Below are 13,882 nucleotides of genomic sequence, written 5' to 3'. Positions count from 1 at the left end.
ATTTCAAGCAACTGTCCCTTTTAGTAGTATAGACTAGTTTTCCACCCGTACTATACGCGGTTCCATATAAATAAATATTTTTAATTATGATTATGACATTGTTCTTTGATTTCACAGTACACAATCTATCTATCACAAGCATACACTAATTTAAATATTAGCACTAAATTTATGAAAGAGAAATACAATTTTATAAAAACAAAATAAGCCCGAACCCTTAAAGAAAGATGAAAATTTTGACTCTACAAATTCAATCGATATACAATAAGACCAGAAAAAACCAATAAAATTAAGTCAATCCAATCCAATTATCAGCTACATAATATAATCAGAAATTCAATATATAAAGAAACCAATTTATACTCAAATACTATAGTTTATATGTAGCAATAACTATACAAATTCATTAATAAGACCAAAAATAACTTCTCTATAAATATATCTACATGCTAAGACATCTCAAATTTTACAACAATCAATCATTTGATAATTGAGAACTAACGAATGAATTATACTAAATTAACAAAGACAAGTCCAATAATTATGTAAACATAATATCTATAATTTTAAGATTCTAAATAAACAATGCTAATAAAACACAAAAGGATCAATATCTAGAGTCTAACAGTTAATATTGACCCTGCTAATAAATTCACCACCTTTAAATGGATAACAATTTCAAAGTTTCGTGATTGAATTATTCGGGTCTGCATAGCCCATTTTCCCAATTTAGCTTCACTATCAAATCATCCATTTTATTAAATATTATCTTCGTCTACAAAAAATAGTCACACATCTCCATTTCCGACCATTCATAAAAAATAGTCATATTTAAAATGAAAAATGACTTCTAATTTATTACTCATTTTTTATTTTGTTCTCTTTTACTTTATTCACATTTGATTCAGGTCTTTAATATTTTACGAAATTCGCATCGGATGCAATTTGCACAAATGTTCCATAGTTAGCGCGAAGTTAGGTTAATAAAAAGCAACACAAATTGAACTTATATCTAATGGGCTCGTATTGAATTCGATGTTCCGCCGCCCATTTTTGGAGTGCATGTATTGGGGAACAATAAATATTCCTCCCTCCGTCCATAAATAGTATGCACTATTTCCTTTTTCACCCGTCCCCAAAGAGTATGAACATTCCAATTTTGGAAACTCTCTTCTCTCTAATGAGGTGGGACTCATTCTCCACTAACAATACTTATAAAACTTTTTCTATCTATCTCTCTCCTACTTTACAAATAATGCATTAAAACTCGTGACGAACGCAATGTTCATACTCTTTGGAGACGGATGGAGTATGTGAGTTTAAAAATAAAGGTTTATTTAGCACTACTATGATTTAATAAATTAAGATAATTCTTATATGTCTACATAAAAAACAAATTATGATATACTGTATTTTTATATATATTACTGATAGGCATATTTCATGCATCGGTTTATGGGTGAAATACATGCTACTTGATCGGTTTATCGCGTAAAACAAGTGTTAAATGTGCAGAATTACCACTTGACCAAGGCTTCAAGGCCGACCTGATCAAGCAAGTACAAAGGCGATAAAAGGCTCAGAATCGGGGGAATTGAACAAGGGGAGCGATCAAGCAGTTAGGAGGGGACCACGGGCTTCTGGAAGAAGAGCACGTGAGGAAATGAGCTGGATACAACGCACCATTCTGTTATCAAGGACGGCGTTCTAGAAGGGGACACGTGCTGGAATATGAGACGCAAGGACAAAGCTGAGTCACGAATTTGTTACCAAAAAACGTCGACATTCTAGAAAAACAGCACGTAGCAATCAATGAGTCGCTCATTCTCAGAATGAGTGAATATTCCCTGATAAGATCGTTATCCAGCTGGAGGCTGAATCGAGCTTATAAATAGAGGGTGTGCCACCACAAGAAAAGGGAGAAACACTTTATTTTCCGCCTAGTTTAGTTTAGCATAGTTATCTAGCGTAGTCCAACTCTTTAGCTTAGTTTAGTTCAATTCTCTAGCTTAGTTAGATAGCTTAGTTAGAAGGGCGACCAAATGGAGCGCTGCAGAATACTCATTTCTGTTAGCGTGACTTAAGTTTCCCGCTGAGATTCTTCTCAATTCACCGCTTTCTTAGATTCCAAGTGTTAGCTTAGTTTAATTTCACGTTGTAATCAGTTTTTAGTTTAATCAAGTTATTTTCGCTTTAAATCTGCGCATTTACTTTTCTGTTGTTTCCTGCAAATCACTTGACCCAGTAGTTAGAATTCCGTTGATCAAGCTAGCTAGTTTAAATTCTGTCTAGATTAAAACAGTAGTTAGCGTGACTTTTCTGTTGTTTCCTGCAGCCAACCCCCCTGTTCACTACTCACACACTCGACACACCAACTTCCCTGTGGGATCGACCCCGAACTTGCCGCTTTACTGTTAAAGTTGTGCAAAATTGGGAGTTATAAATTACTTTGGCAAGGCGGAAAGGGCGAGAGCTAGAGTGCATTGATTAAGTGGCAACGACATTTGCTAACTGATCCAATCAGTTTGGTTATCACTCCATATAACTTGATCCGCATTCTATTCGTGTTTTCGATCCCTTTCCTAGTCCCTCCAAAATGGCGCCGTTGCCGGGGAAGCATGGTGTTACTTTATGTTTGTGCGTAGTGTGTAGGTGTATATAATTTTGTTTCTCATTTTTTGTTTTTGCTGTTGATGAGAAGGTACCACCAAGGCGATTACTGGAATCATCCCTTGATATATAGAAGAACTAACACTCAGTGGAGAGTCTAGGAAGCCGGCGTTGTCATCACTCGTCGCAGAGCCGCATTAGAAGCAGCAGCAGCCACCGAGCAGAAAACACAACCACCACCACTAGAACGAACGGAACCAGAGATGGTCGTTGTCATCGACGACTCGGGGATCGGTTCTCTACATGCTCATGATGAGAGAGATCCCACGCATGGCATCACCCCTACTCCTGGGATGTGGACCATTGCCATCAAATCAAGAGTACTGGCCGTCTTGTCCCACTTCTATGGTCTTTCGAAGGAATGTCCGTATGCTTTTCTAGACGAATTCTGCCGGTACTGTGATATTCAGCCCGTGCCAGCTGGGTCCACATCCGAAGATTACAGACTCAAAGCTATTCCTTTTGTCTTGAAGGGGGACGCGGGTGTCTGGCTTTCAAGGCTGCCGGAAGGATCCATCAGAACGTGGGCTGAGTTTCGCATGATATTCCTCGATCGTTTCTTTCCAACATAAAAAACAAGTGCCCTAAAAAGGGAAATTACAGAAGCCAGACAGGAATACGACGAGCCCCTCGTCCAGTACTGGGATAGGTTCCAAGGGCTGCTTCAAGCATGCCCTAACCACAAATTGGGAGAGAAGAAAATCTACTCGATTTTCTATGGAGGACTCACGGTGGATAGCAAAAACGACCTCAACCTCGCAGCACAAGGGGATTTCTCAAAAACCCTTTTTAGCCAAGCTAAGAATATTTTGGAGAGGCTGATTGAGGTTAAGCGGTCGTATGAAACCTCTCAATGGCAGTACAGGAGAGGAGCAGTGCACGCAGCAGAGGCGCGCAACGATGAAAAGTTTGAGGCTCGATTCGAGCAGATGGAGAAGAAACTGCTGGAAGCAGTAGAAAAAACGAGACCTCCGCCACCACCTGCACCAAAGGAGACACAGTACGTACCGCAGCCGCCACCTCCAGAAGAACATCATTACTATTACTATGAATTTCCCCCTGAGGTATAGCAAGTGAACGCAGTAGGCCACTGGAACACAAATGGCAACTAGATCCAGGGGAAGCAGAGAGATGCTCCGTGGAGGGACCACTCCAACTTCAGATGGACTGATCAGAATCAAAGCCAGCCACAACTAACCGCACCTCAACAAGTACAACCCTTCGACGGGCAGTCCAACTGGCCAGCCCGAATCTTGGATAGACCAAACACAGGAGGAAATAGAATGCAGGGAGGTCAGGCAGGATGGTCAAGTGGACCTCAAGGGAACTGGTCAAGTGGAGGACAGCCTAACTGGTCAAGCCGACAACAAGAAGGAGAATGGGGGTACCAACACCAAGCTCCTCAGTATGGCAACCAGGGTAGGCAACCAAGTAATCAAATGGTGAGTTATGTCCCGCAGTACCACAGAGGAACCCAGCAATCCCAAGGGAACCTACAGTACTACCAAGGAAATCAACAAAACCATCTGTCCCAGAACCAACCAGAGCAATATGGATCTTCCGGTTTCTACCAGCAAGGCCATGGAGGAGGCCGATTTAATCAGAGAAATAACAGGCAGCAAAATGAAGTTCCAGGGGATATGATGGTTCCACATCAGCCTCATGATGTTGTGCGGGAAATACAGGAAGCCCAGAAGGAACAGAGAGCCGCATTAGAAATGCTTACAAAGCAGTTATCTCAGGTCGCCATGTCACTAGGCGAGCTGAGAGGTAATGATGGAAATATTCTGGCTACAGTGCAACCTCTAGCAGGGCGAGAGAATGTTAACACAGTCTCTCTGAAATCAGAAGGAGTTTATCAGAGCTCAACTGTAAGTTTTCCAGCATCCAGGGCAAGTCTTAGTAAGAACCTTGAATCCAACGCCCCTGATCAAGTCATAGCGAAAGAAGAGTCTAACATATGTGAACATGGTGCTGAAAAGAGAAGGAGGGTCGAAGCAGAGGAAGTAACCGATGAGATCCAACCTGATGATCTTCCTCAAAGAGAACTGACCCAGGAGTATTTACGCTCCCAGTTTCTATTAGAAATGTTCAAATGAAGCACGCAATGTGTGACCTAGGGGCTTCCATCAATATTATGTCGTACTTCTTTGTTATAAAAATGACGGAACCAGGAGCGGAGGAGTCTATTGGAATCCTTTTGGGGAGACCTTTCCTATCCACCGCTAACACAGTCATTGACGTCCGCCATGGGACAATTAATCTGGAGTTTAAAGGAGAGCGACTTATAGTCGGCATTGATGAAGCTGCAAGAGAGCCACAGGACAGAGAGAGCATACAAACAGTAAACGCTATCAGCCCTCGAAAAAAGGAGTATCCAAAAAGGGAATCCCTCAAAGAGCCACCGTCTGGTTCCGCTGAAGGCGAACAGCTGAAGAGAGAGGCAGCAGAATGGTATGATACGACAATGGCTGAAGCAATGGATGACCAAGCCATTGGAAGGGCAATTATGGAGTTTTGCCAGCCGTCACAACCAGCTGAGGCAAGAGAGATTACTCAGCCAAGAAGGGTCGAGAAACCACCTGACCAAGCCGCTCCATTAAAAATGCTGAAGAAGGATCCCTCGTTTACAAGGTAACTATTTTCTGCACCAGCATCACCGATGGTATTCAAGGACCTGTCCAGTCAGACAGATCACAAGACAATCAAACCACGATTGCAGAAAAAGGAAGAATTACTCTTCCAACATCAACCCCAGCTGATGCCCAAGAAGCAAAATTCAAACTGGCCGGAACATGGGACAGTCATGGCAAGACACACACATGTGGCAAAATTTCTGTACCTTATTAACCAGGGGAAGATCAGAATCTTGTTAAAGCACGCTAAGGACCGTGGAGGACGTATCAAGGATTTCGCCGGGGGAACGCAGATCCTGACAAAGCTTCCCCAGGACGACATGGAGTTTAAACTTTCTGATGACTGCAAAGTCATGTTCCCATTCCTGAAGGAACAATTGATGAGTTATTCTATAATTCGTGGTCCTGACTGGAATCATTCCCTTGAGGTGATGTGTGAGACTAGTAACTGTGCTGTGGGAGCAACACTAAGTCGGAAAATCCAAGGGAAAAGTTATGTTTTCCTCTAAGCATCAAAAGCATTGGGTCAGGCGCAAAGAAACTATGATGTAACAGAAAAAGAAATGTTATCGATAGTCTTTGCATTTGTGGCGTTCAGGCAGCACCTACTCGGTTCCAAGGTGACGGTGTATACAAACCAGGCGGCCATCAAATACCTATCGTCGAAGAAGGGATCAAACCCGCATTTGATCAGATGGTTACTCCTTCTACAGGAGTTTGAATGGGAAGCAGTTGACAGAAAAAAGTGTGAAAACATAAAGATCCATCAGGAAAGGAGGATTGATCGAGGTAAACAGAGAAACTGGGAGCAACGTAAACCTAAAAGGGCAAAGTTCGCAGGAAGGAGCAACGGTTTGGAGTAAAGCGAGCTACCCGGAAGGAACGAAAGGAAGGTGTTTGTAGTGGACAACATTTCACTACCAATGCCTAGCTTGTACCAGTAAACAGGTATAAGGAGTGATCGGGTATTCATGGATGGTCTGCTTGATCAAGCAATAATTTCTAAATCTCTAAATCTGATCAAGTAACATTCCAAGGAAACCCGGTCAAATCCTTGTAAATAGTTTTTTTATTAAGTGTGTTTAGTTTTATTTTCGTTAATCAAAAGTCGGAAGTGAGGAAAAGAACTGATCAAGTGGAATAATGTGAGCTGTCATCGAGAATTAATGATTCACGTGATCAGTGCAATTTGAATTTAATTAGTGGAACAGTGATTGAGTTGATAAGAGCAGGTGATGACAAGACATGTGCAGTAAGTAGAGAGGTGTCAGGCGGCGCCGACTGTTGAAATGAAAGGACGTTCGGAGAGAGGAGGAAGCGTATCGGGGAAGCTTTGCCATCTGACATTCTAAAAAGGCGCACTGGTACACGAAAGGTCGCAGAGATATCAATAAGCGGGGATCTCAACAGTCGGAATTTGAGTATAAAAGAGGGTTTTCCGGATCTCACTTTCCATCAAATATCTTCAGAACCTTTGTGCTATCTTCATTCAAAAAAATGCAGGGCAATCAACTAGAGACTCCAATACTTCCTCGTTTTCTTCAAGAGCCGGTCTCGACAGTAATAATCAGAGATCCTTTTCACCACCGAGTCCACCAACCACCAGAACCCCATTATCACCTCCTAGATTCATCGGCCCACTCCAATATGTGGACCCGGCTGACATAAGGCGTGTGGACACCGTACTCAGAAGTTTTCCCGTGGAGATTCACACGTCCCTAAAGGCTCACCCAAGGATTTCTCGGTCTAAGGACCCTGTTCCGCCACCACCAACAGAGGGGCTGCCTCGTCCCAGTGATCTCCCTTTACGATGAAAGGAGGCAGAATTTAACCTTTCATCGACCACAGAAGAAGACTCCGTCCCGAGAAGAACGCGCCACCAGACAATGAACCAGCTGCTTCTTGAAGCTGAGGGTTCAAGACAGCAAGTGGATGAGGAGAAAATCAAGAGACCGGAGCAGTCATTGAAGCAAGCAAGACTGTGGAAAGCAACCAGGTGAGAGCAGAGAAAGGGAACAAGAGGAAGGGGGAAGAAAATATCTTTCCTCCCCCTAATATGGGCCACCATACCAATTAAGGTATGGGGCTTACTAAAGCTGCCAGCAGGTCTTTTGCTTCCCCTCCCCGAAGGAGAAAAAGAATAAAAATACCAAGGAGGAGGAGCTCCGATAAGCACGAAGCCGTAGAGGCAATAAGGAAGGCCTGTGTAATGGAGGCAATAAGGAAGGAGCGCAACATTCCCCTGATTCAGCTATCTAGAAGGCAGTACTATCACCCTTAACTTGTTTCTTTGTGTAAATTGTGTACTCCAATCTCACACTTAGTCCTGTGTCTGGACTAAGTGTGAGAAGTTTATGGAAGTTGTTTTCTGTTTTGCCTATATCTGTTTTATTTCTATGTGGTTATTAGCATGTTTTGATTGCTGGCACTATCTCACACTTAGCCCAGTGTCCGGTCTAAGTGTGAGAAGTTTCCCTTGATTGTTGTTATGCCGTTGCCTGTGCCTAACCCTTCTTTCCACTGCATCCAGCCCATCGAGGACGAGTTCATATGCAGTGAGGAGGGGGGACGGGTTAGTTACAGTAGAATCATACATGCTAAAATTTTTTTTCGAAAAATAACAAATTCCAGATAGTAATAAAATAGGCAATATGCATGAAATTGGATAAATGGAAGACTTGATTACTTCTTGGGAGAGTTAGAAAAAGGATTCAGTATGCTCACATGTAAAACTTGATTGCAAAAGCTTGATCAATTTGAATGACGCAAGTATGATAGAAACGCTCAATTTCTAAACCAACTGTGAAGCCTCTCTATATGTGAGTTATAAGCCAAAAGTAGAACACTTTCTACTATTTTTACAAAAGAAAAATTATGAGAGGCTGATTTTTAATATTGAGATGAAAATTGCACAAGTAGTAATGACTAAAGGCATTAGGACTTAACCATTTGAGCCGTGTTCTTCCTTCGTTCCACAAACCCGCCTCATTAGTCAAGGCACCCCCTAGTTAGCCAATTCGAGCTTATACACTCTTTCCCTTTCTTTGAAGCCTTAAAACCAAATTCAAAGTTTCATATCACATGAGGAAAGAGGGTCAAAGAGATGGAGTTTGTCAAGGGTAACGAAAGGGGATAGCAAGAAAAGGAGGGGCAGCCAGGTTGATCAAGTTAGACAATCGGGTTGATCATTGATCATATAAAAAAAGAGAAAAGGGCAGGAAATAGTTGTAACCTGACCCAGAAAATCAAAAGAAAAAAATAATATAAGGCTGAAGGTCGAAATCTGACCAAGAAGGAGCACCAAGGAATAAAAAAATATCCCAATTTTGATCCAACGAGTCTAGGCAAATCTTTGGCTTTTCGACTCATGTGATTTTTCTTTAAAATTTTTTATTTTTTATTTTTGAACTTAGAACCCCTAGGACCCCACCCTAATACGTTACTAACCTTGAGCCTCGTTACAACCTTAAAACAAAGACCCTAAGGAACTATCTTGTGCAGTCCGATTCAAGGTATTAAATTTATGGCAACATCGAGTGAACAGTCCTAACTTCTCAGGTAAGGAATGAGTGACTAAGTGAATCCAACAGTGGGTTTTGAATTGAGCAATCTTGACAAGCTGACACCTTGATCAAGCAAAGGCGAAAGAGAATGAACACAAACTACTGACAAATGGATTGACCTCGACCTCGGGTATGATTGTTGGAAAATTATTCGGTCTAATGCATACATGTGAATATGTGTCTTTATCTTAAGGTCTTGATTTTCTTTTCGTATTTTCTTTTACTTAAAAAAAATAAATAAACCATGCCTGAAATTTGCCCTATCTTTTTCTTTTCTTTTTCTTTATACTTGGGGACAAGTATAGTGTGAGCAGTTTGATAGGGCCTATTTCATGCATCGGTTTATGGGAGAAATACATGCTACTTGATCGGTTTATCGCGCAAAACAAGTGTTAAATGTGCAGAATTACCACTTGGCCAAGGCTTCAAGGCCGACCTGATCAAGCAAGTACAAAGGCGATAAAAGGCTCAGAATCGGGGGAGTTGATCAAGGGGAGCGATCAAGCAGTTAGGAGGGGACCACGGGCTTCTGGAAGAAGAGCACGTGAGGAAATGAGCTGGATACAGCGCACCATTCTGTTATCAAGGACGACGTTCTAGAAGGGGACACGTGCTGGAATATGAGACGCAAGGACGAAGCTGAGTCACGAATTTGTTACCAAAAAGCGTCGACATTCTAGAAGAACAGAACGTAGCAATCAATGAGTCGCTCATTCTCAGAATGAGTGAATATTCCCTGACAAGATCGTTATCCAGCTGGAGGCTGAATCGAGCTTATAAATAGAGGGTGTGCCACCACAAGAAAAGAGAAGACACTTTACTTTCCGCCTAGTTTAGTTTAGCATAGTTATCTAGCGTAGTCCAACTCTCTAGCTTAGTTTAGTTTAATTCTCTAGCTTAGTTAGAAGGGCGACCAAAGGGAGCGCTGCAGAATACTCATTTATGTTAGCGTGACTTAAGTTTCCCGCTGAGATTCTTCTCAGTTTACCGCTTTCTTAGACTCCAAATGTTAGCTTAGTTTAATTTCACGCTGTAATCAGTTTTTAGTTTAATCAAGTTATTTTCACTTTAAATCCGTGCATTTACTTTTATGTTGTTTCCTGCAAATCACTTGACCCAGTAGTTAGAATTCCGTTGATCAAGCTAGCTAGTTTAAATTCTGTCTAGATTAAAACAGTAGTTAAAACTCCCAAATTAAAGCGTGGCAGCAGCCAACCCCCCCTGTTCACTACTCACACACTCGACACACCAACTTCCCTGTGGGATCGACCCCGAACTTGCCGCTTTACTGTTAAAGTTGTGCAAAATTGGGAGTTATAAATTACTTTGGCAAGGAGGAAAGGGCGAGAGCTAGAGTGCATTGATTAAGTGGCAACGACATTTGCTAACTGATCCAATCGGTTCGGTTATCACTCCATATAACTTGATCCGCATTCTATTCGTGTTTTCGATCTCTTTCCTAGTCCCTCCAAATGTGTCTTTGTTATATATCTCTCATAAAACAATACGTCTATTAAATTTAGATGTTTGTGTAGTGTTTTTTATCATTTGTCACTTTGTGTGTATTTGTGCATTTTGTATATGCATTTTGTTTTTGTGCGTAGTAATGTAATAGTTGGGTGAAAGATATATCCATACATGGTTTATGATTTTATATATTCATTTATTTTGTATTTATAATTTGAAACATTTATGTCCGGTGCATAGCACGGGTGTTAATCCTAGTTAATTAAAAAATACTACTAAGTTTATAGATTAAACTACGGTATCAGATGAAATTATATATATTTAAAACTAAATCTAACTTATAAAGTTTGTACTTCTTAACATAGTGTAAATTGTCAGATAATTCAAAACAAATAAGATGCATAAAATATTATCGTTATTTTAAGTGATAATTTACTTTTTATATGTATATGTGGCGTGAAGTAAGAAATTTATTCTTTCCAATAAAAAAAATTCATTAGTCTTTGGTCAGGTATATCAAGTTATGTTATGTTCTAAAATTAAACATAAGAAATAAATAGTCAACTAAAATGTGATTATTGGATAATACGAATTTTTTAACTTGACTTCTCAAAGAAGTTTTAAATTTTTATGATTTAAATTATTCGTATATTTAATGTGGGTATGTTTAATATTCCATATATTTTTCAAATTTTTTTTCAAAATTAAGCTATTAAATTTATATATTAATTAACCTTTTATTTGGATTAATGATTTACATAGCAGTGTCAGTAATCATCTTTACTCACACATTTTTTTTATTTTATATCTTATTCTAATTAACCCATATTCTTTGATCATTAGTCACACATCTTCTTTTTGTCATTATAAATTAAAATTGAATAAATGTTTCATTTATTAGGGAATAGTAAATTCTTCATTTAGAGTGGGACAAGATAAGTACATTTCTATTTTTTTAAATCTTTACATTGCTTCTTTGAATTCTTATTTTCTATATATTTATTATATTTTGAATTCATTATATGAAACTCTTATGTCCCGTGCATAGCTCGGGTGCAAATACTAGTATTTTTAATATGCTAAATAGATTTCTTTTATAAGATATGGTAATATCAGTTTGATGATAAACTTGTCTTAATTAACAAATAATGTGCACTTTCTAAAAAGTGAAATAAAATTTCAAGTGAGATAAGTTCTTCTCTCTCTATTAGTAAATAACAAGATCTTGAATATTATTATGTAAATAATATTGTGCACAAAGTTTATTAGGGCATCCACAGTGGGGCGGACGATAGTCCGCCCGCCATGCGGACGATGGCACATCCATCGTCTGCGCCCTATGCTTCCTCCGCGGAGGATAGGGCTTCGACCACGCATCGTCCGCGGTATCGTCCGCCCCACTGCGGGTCACGCAGACGATGCAACGCGTTTTCCTTTTTTCCTTTTTTGTAATTCTTCAAAATTTATTATATATAAACACCCCAACTTCACTCTTCCATTCACTCCACTCTTCCATTCTCACTCTTCCATACACTAAAAATGAATCTCGGTGATTACCCAAGTCCGAATAGTCCGATGTTCAGTGGTACACGGTGGCCGGGTACAGACCCTGATGAATACCGACCCTTTAACTCCAACACCCAGTACGATCCCGATTTCAGTACGGATTCGTACGGGCTGTCAGACATTGAGCCTTCTCCCACCCGCCACACCGCCGCCTCGGGCTCCGCCACCAAGAAGAAGCGGAACAGGCAAAGGGCCCAGAAGTTGCCGCCTCCGGAGAAGAATGAAGAGTTCGCCCCAGGGAGGATGAACTACAACCCGGATGAAACCATCGTCTTGGTTAGGTGTTGGATTGATATTTCGGAGGACCCGGTGTTTGCCAACAGCCAAAAGCAAATCGCATACTGGGAGCGCATCGATGATCGCTACAACGAGGCCAAGCCGTCGGCCGCCTACAAGCGCCATAGGGAGCAGCTCCGCAAGCACTGGGATCAGGTGAAGAAGCAGATCAATTTGTTCTCGGCGGAGTACGAGAAGTGCTTGAGGGAGCATGGTAGCGGCGAGAGTTTGACTGATATATTGGTTTTGTAAACCAATATATAGTACGTTGAGTAATGATAATTAGTTAGATGAAAGTACTACAGTGTTACTGAATAAAAACGATTCTCAAGTGACCCTAAATTGAAGATATAACCTTGAGGACTGAAAGGATTATTTATTATTATAAAATAACAAATGTCTGAGCCCGGGTTTGTAAACCAATATATAGTACGTTGAGTAATGATAATTAGTTAGATGAAAGTACTATAGTGTTACTGAATAAAAACGATTCTCAAGTGACCCTAAATTGAAGATATAATCTTGAGGACTGAAAGATTATTTATTATTATAAAATAACAAATGTCTGAGCCCGGGTTTGAATCGGGGACCTCTACTGTGTGAGACTAGCGTGATAACCGACTATACCACCCAGACTAATTCAGATTGGCATTGTGATATCCATACAAGTAGGTAGGATACACTAAGCTCTTCAAGATTCATCATTCACAAAATATGAATAAAAGTCTTATTTGATTGGACAAATAAAAAAATTGAAATGTATACATATTCGGCTTCTACACGTGCTATTTCAAGGATAGGGGTATGGATTTACTACCAGTCTACAACATTCTTAAATATGCTATACTTGCCCTATCTCTCCCTTTAATCAACCTTTCCCCTCTTCCCATACATTTGGCCAGTCTCATATAAAAATATGAGTGGAATAAGTTATAAATATGAGATTTACCTATCATTTATAGTAAAAATGAATAAGAACACCTAATGATGGAAAGAGGAAGTATTACTTTTTTTTATAATGGACCATACATTCCACTAACTCATTTCACCCATATTTTATAAAATTATAGTATAAAAGAACGACTCACGTTCCACTAACTTTTTCCATCCATTTTCTACTACTTTCTTAAAATCTGTGTCAAGTTAAACAGTGCCAATTAACATGGGACAAAGGGAGTATATCACTATAATTAAATTAAATTTACATTATTAATAATGTAGATCCACTAATACTACATTATCATTTCATTTTCTTCTCAGTTAGTACTTTAATAATTTTGCATTAACATCTGTTTAATTTCAAAAGTTTTTTATTTTTAAAAAGGAAGTGAGTACTAATAACTCTAGTACTTTCTCCATTTTCTAAAAATAAGAATTTTTTAAACTACACAGATTTTATTTACAAAATTGGTAAAGTAAGAAATATATTAAAAAATATGTTAAGTGAAAAATGAATCTCACCTCAAAAGGAAAAAAAATTTAAAATATAAAATTTCTATTTTAAAAAATAAATTAAAATGAAAAGAATTTCTATTTTCAATTATAAAAATAGTTTTTTTTAAAAAATAAGTTCCAAAATTCAAAATCAAAGAAAGGAAAAAATGGAAAGTAGGACCCGCACAGCCACCATCAGTCAACAAGCAAGTTCATTTTCATTTTCTCGATTTATGCGAGTCGTAGTGCTTTTCTGTATAATAATTGCAT

The 13,882-nt window shown here is 39.4% G+C and overlaps 1 non-coding gene across 1 annotated transcript; it reads right to left on the bottom strand.

Moving 5' to 3' along the window:
* Window positions 1-12,740: 12,740 nt before the first annotated feature.
* On the bottom strand, window positions 12,741-12,814 carry TRNAV-CAC. The gene has a single exon. It is a non-coding gene; the product is annotated as a tRNA-Val (tRNA).
* Between the last annotated feature and the right edge of the window lie 1,068 nt (window positions 12,815-13,882).

The sequence above is a fragment of the Salvia splendens genome, unplaced genomic scaffold (genome assembly GCF_004379255.2).
Source record: "Salvia splendens isolate huo1 unplaced genomic scaffold, SspV2 ctg213, whole genome shotgun sequence".
NCBI lineage: Eukaryota > Viridiplantae > Streptophyta > Magnoliopsida > Lamiales > Lamiaceae > Salvia > Salvia splendens.
Note: the sequence above shows the minus strand (reverse complement) of the source record. Positions and strands in the feature narration are given on the sequence as shown.